Raw genomic sequence first — 5,872 nt, forward strand, 5'->3', positions numbered from 1 at the left:
GTCTAACATAAACTCAATGGGTAACTTCGAATTATATTTCATACCTTAGGGTGTTCATCTTCTTCAAGAAGACTATCATCATAAAGATTTATTGAACTCTTGGGCTTCTCATCTGATGGAGACTTCAATCTCTCTTCATACCCTACATCATCAATATGAAGTTTCTTTTGGACTTGCAAGAACTCTTCTTCTGTAGGTAGCTCCCCCTTTTCGTATTCTATGATCTGATTAATACATGTATATAAGGCTATAGAGCTATCTTGGAAATTCTCTCCCTCAACATCAAGACTTGCTAGTGGTTCTTGTTCATAACCTATAAAATTCATGTCATTTTTGCCCCAACTTGCAAGGATTGCTAAGCAATAATCTTCTCTAAGATCAAAAAGATGTTGAATATCATTTAGCAACACATATCTCTTCTTGTTGATAAGATAAGTGGGAAATGTTGGAACACAGGCAAGAGGACCTTCTTCATCAACCTGTGCACTTGGCTCAATCTCCTTTTCTTCCACCATTGTGATATTGTCACTCTTGAATAAACCTACATCAAAACCTTGGACAAGTTGATTCTCAACATCTTCTTGGAACATCTCCTCCTTCTCTTCGACCTCCTTATCCATACTTGCAATATCCTCTAGCTTTCTCTGTTGGTCTATATCTGGAAAAGAATTTTCTATGTACTGAAGATACACAATAAATCCAACGTCCTTGTGGATCAGAAGGCATTGGTGTTGGTACCTGTGGAAAGGGCAATATGTTTCTTTCTTTCTGAATTCCTCATCAATGAGGTTGAACCTGCCGAGCAAAGTTGACCTGGATGTATTGATGGCTCCCATGACATCACTATAATGAACAAATCCATTGACTTCCAAACCTTGCACATGTCTATCATAAAAACATCTGTACTCCTTAAGTTTATCATCAAGATCCTCCAATAACTCCTTCAAATCAAAAGGAACATTGAAAATTTCCCTGATATAGCAAAACTTGGAAGAATTTCCAGTGGTGTGTAAAAAATCAAAGAGCCTATCATCAGATATCTCAATTATCTCCTCCTCATCCATTTCTTCCAGAGATAGCTTTCTCTTTGTCATATTGACCAGAAAAATATTTATTCCTGAAAAACAAAAGCATAATAGAACAATATCCAATAAAACAAGATGATATCATGGAAAGAGCCCCCAACATTGATTTTCCAAGACAAAAAAAATCAAAACAGGAGAATTTTTTAGTTGACCGGTGAAACGCGAAAATTCAAGTGTGTAAGGCAAATGCCTATGAAGAAATCGTGTTTCATCGGACACTAGCTTGAAGACAAAAATTATTCTAATATGTAGCGGTGAAACGCGATACTAAGCAAAATATCATCAACAGAGACATTGTCTCGCGTTTCGATGGTCAAAAATTGCAAATGAAGAAAAAAAACATGAACAATAAATAAATTCTATGGAAACACACAAATTGATGATATAATCATTTTTGAAAAAGCTATGTTGCTTTTGAAAGATAGAAAGCACATAACATCTTTAATTGTTCAAGTGTTATAAAACATTCTTTCTATATTAATCAAATTTATTTTGTTAAAATGCTTGCAATAAAAAAAATTGTTACCTATCAAAGATTGTTGAACTGCTCTCCACACAGGATGCAGGGACCTTGAAGGGAAGTCGAGACGAAATTTTGGCAGAGAAGAAGACAATGTCGGAGAAATGGGTTTGAAATGCTTTTATATCAACCGTTAAGCATGTGGTGATAGTTCCAACGAAAAAGTTTGTGTAATAATGGAAAAATACGTGTACACGTGTCTGACTTAACACAGCGTAATAAGCTCCTCAGAAGATGTGCGCATTCTCTTTTTCTAAAAATACGTCACACGTGTGTTAAATAACCCTTTTCCAAGTAAATAAAAAATTTCGGTAAGCGAGAGTACGTCACATGTGTGTTATTAACACTTTGCGAAGAACGTTGAGTCCATGCAAATTCACCGCCTTCACATTTCATCGCATTTTATTGCTACTCCATCTTTGTTTTTGGTGTTCCTTCCAATCTCCAAGCATTTCCTTCCAATCTCCAACCATTTCACTGCTTCCCCAACAAAGCAAACCTTCAAGCATATTATCATCTTTAGGCTGAGATTGTGAAGAACAAGCTAAAAAGAAGGTATGATTTCTGCATCTTGCTTTTCAATAACAAGCTCTATTCAATGCATTGTTTTGATATTTTTTCTTAATCCTTTATGTTATTATTAGCTCTAGACCACTACAAAAGAATTTTTTCCACAGTGAAAGCATTCCTTAATATTATGGATATTTAAGGAAATCTTCAAATTTCCTCCCTAATTCTGTGGATATTTTAAGTAATCTTAAAAGCTTTCCTTGGATCAAAGCTCTTTTTTTTTTTGTTTTTTCAATTTTTATGCTATTCATGAGCTGTCCGGTGAAACGCGAAAATAAGGTACTTCAAGCAGGTTTTCTGGCTTAAATTCGCGTTTCACTGGACACAATGGACAACAAGTCCGGTGAAACGCGAAAAGAAGCACCTGCAAGGAGGCGCCTTGCTTGACACTCGCGTTTCACTAGACAGCTCGGGAAAAATTGAGCTGATACGAGAAAATGCCATGCAACATAGATAACTCTTGTCTGGGACTCGCGTTTTGCTTTACATGCTGGAGAAGAAGTAACATATGTTTTTTTGGCAGATGGCTAGGACTAAGGCAACAGCAAGAAAAGAGAAGATTGATCCTAGGGATTTAGCATCAAAGATTCATCAGTCTTCAAAGCCTCAGAAGCTCTCTAGAAAATCAAAGCCAAGGAGAAGGTTTTCTCAAAATGTCAGGTGTCTAAGGGAGATTAGGAAGGCAGTAAATGCTCTTGACAATGCAATTCCAAAGTTGTCTTTTCAGAGGCTTGTCAGGGAAATTTGTGACAGATATAGTTTGGATAGTTTCAGATGGACAAGAACAGCTCTTAATTGTATACAAGAAGCCACAGAGGATTTTCTAATTGAGTTTTTCCAAGATGCCTACATTTGTGCTGCTCATGCTCATAGGCTCACACTCATGGACAATGACATGGTAATTCTTAGGAGGCTAAGATATAGATTTTCAAATGTCCTTGAGCCAATTCCCCTCACTGATATGAAGACATTTAATATCCTTAATGTGCCCCCAGCTAGAAGAAAGAAAAATGATTCTGGTGTCAGGGTTGAGGATGTCACCCATGAGAAGGATACAAGGCAACATGAAAAAGAGAATAAGGCTAAAGAGGAACAAGCAGATAAATGGAGAGAGTATAGGAGGCAAAGGGTTGAAGAAAGGGAAATAGAGCAACTAGAGTCCTTTGAAAATGAGCTAGCCACCCTTCTTGAAGCAGCTAATCCAAAAGGATTCAGTGTGTTTTGTTTCTTACCTGGTGACTTAGGCAAAAGAACTGAGGTTATCTCCTTTGATGCTGCATGTGTTCAGATTCTTAAGGATAAAAGAAGAGTGTAAATGACAGTCTTATTCTTGCTGGCCTAAGGTATGTCCATCCATAATTACTTATACTTTTTTATATTTTTTTAGCAATAAGATTTTTATTGTTTATACTCACTATTTCTATGCCTTTTCTAGGTGTATAATGCATGAGTTTCCTTTGGATATACAACAAAAAATTGAGGTTTTTGATCCATCTATCTCATTCTTTATGAGGAATGAGCTTGATGCAAGTTTTATTGAGCACATGCTCAATTTGATTGACTTCGATACTTTGGAGCTGCTTATAATTCCATATAATGAAAAGTAAGTGATTCAATATTCTATTAGAGTTTTTGAGATTTTATCCTACTAATTTGTTGATATATGATTGCTTTTAGTTCTCATTGGGACTTGATTGCAATAGACCTTGTGGATAAGCAATGCTTTTTAATCAACTCTATGAAAGGAAGCCATGGAAATGCTAAATTGTAAGTTATATTATCCAAGGGCTCCTTGATATTTCAATTCTTTTTTTTGTAAGTACTCTAAATTTTAACATATTTTATATATAGAGGTGCCAAAAGATTAATTGAAGAGCTAGAGAAAAGACCCCCTATGCCAACTGATTTGCTTGCAACAATGCAATATAGACAAGTTGCGGTAAGTTATTCATTAAAATAATTGAAACATGAGTTTATTCTATGAACTACCATTCGTCCTCTTTATAGTTTTACTTTGTGTTGGTGGTTGCAGTCTCCCCATCAGGATGATAGCCATTCTTGTGGCTGGAGGGTGATTGCAAATGCTAGAAGAATGGTTAACTTTGTTTATCTTAATGATGATAAACATGTAAAGGTAATATGAAAGATGCTAAACTTTAAGATAGATATTAATTGCAAATAGTCCATTGATGATAAAAATATAGTCTATTGTAAGAACAATAATGAACTAAAACTCTTTTTTCTATAAATGTGTGAGAGTTTTCGAAGGATTGCTATACATCTGAGCATATTTAGTACATCAGAGCAAAGCTCTTGAAGTATATGATAGTCAATTGTATACAACCAACAATAGAGATTGGTGGGGATTTGTACCATGAAGGATATGCGGTGCCTATAACCACGAAAGGCAAATCCACAGCTTCAACACCTTCTATACCCAAGACATCAAAGAAAGGCAAAAGGACTCCTAGAAAGGATAGTTCTCCAAAAAAGAAATAGCTTTGCCATATCGCCTTGTAGGCCTTCATATATAGAAATTTGCCCTTCAGCCCTTGTATATCTCATAGAGATGGCAGATAGACATCTGCTATAAAATTTGTACATGTATTTTATATTGATAGTAAAGATATCTTTTCTTGAATGTCATTGCAGTGTATTTTATTTTCTCTCCTTTTCGATATCTGCAAAAAATAATTTACAAATGTTTGTTAGTTAGAAAGTGAGATCTTGATATACATCTAAGTACATATAATATGATATGAAAACTTACTCGTTCCTTGTCAAGTTGGAATACAAAGGAGCATGGTAGTTCAATGTCTTCATTTTGTAAATCCATCCTCACTTGATGTAGCGTACATGATTTTCTGATCTTTAAGATTGCAATAATATCCTCATTGAACCAAATATCAAGATCCACAATAGGATCCTTGCTGAAATCATTAAGATTCTGGTCTAAAGCAACTAGACTACTACCAACAAAATGCCATCGACTATAGTAAAAGCTAAGGATAAAATTTTGAGTAGCAATCATATATTTACAAGCTATAGAGTCTTGATCTATCTTACATATAATTTTTCCTTCTGTCCTTGTATCCCATCCTTCATCAACAAATTGTATGATATGATCATATATTAGTCTCTTCACTGAAAGCATGGTTTTTATTATTCTTATCTCCATATTAGAGAAGAAATCAATAATGATCCCCATTGGCAACGCCGCATAGGAATAACATAAGAATGGTCATAAAAGAATATTCCATTCTCTGCAAGCTCTGTCTTCTTTCTACCTCTATACATTTCTTCTCCAATTGAACCATGTATAACATCAATAACATCAATAATAGATTCCAGTGGTTGCCATTCCTCAAGATTAGAGGGATAGACATCTACAAGACAAACAAATATTATAATGGAAAAACCTAAACCATGTTTAAGAAAGGAAAAACTTTAAGAATCAAATTCTTACGATTTGGTCTATGCATTGGAAGCTTTGAAGATCCAGGTTTCAAACACAGCTCTCTATGCATGAACACATGTTGCACTAGTACCTCTTTGATACTATTCTTATTTGCTCCAAGCTTAAAATCTTGGATTCTGCCCTTCCAAGCAGAGATAAACGAGCTCTCATGTCTTTGCCTTTTTCCACGTTTTGCTTGTTGCATGGTGATCCAACTACCTTTGCTAATGATAGTAGGAA

The sequence above is a fragment of the Lygodium microphyllum genome, chromosome 15 (assembly GCF_053477565.2).
Source record: "Lygodium microphyllum isolate KBCC chromosome 15, Lygodium_microphyllum_v1.1.10, whole genome shotgun sequence".
NCBI classification, from domain to species: domain Eukaryota; kingdom Viridiplantae; phylum Streptophyta; class Polypodiopsida; order Schizaeales; family Lygodiaceae; genus Lygodium; species Lygodium microphyllum.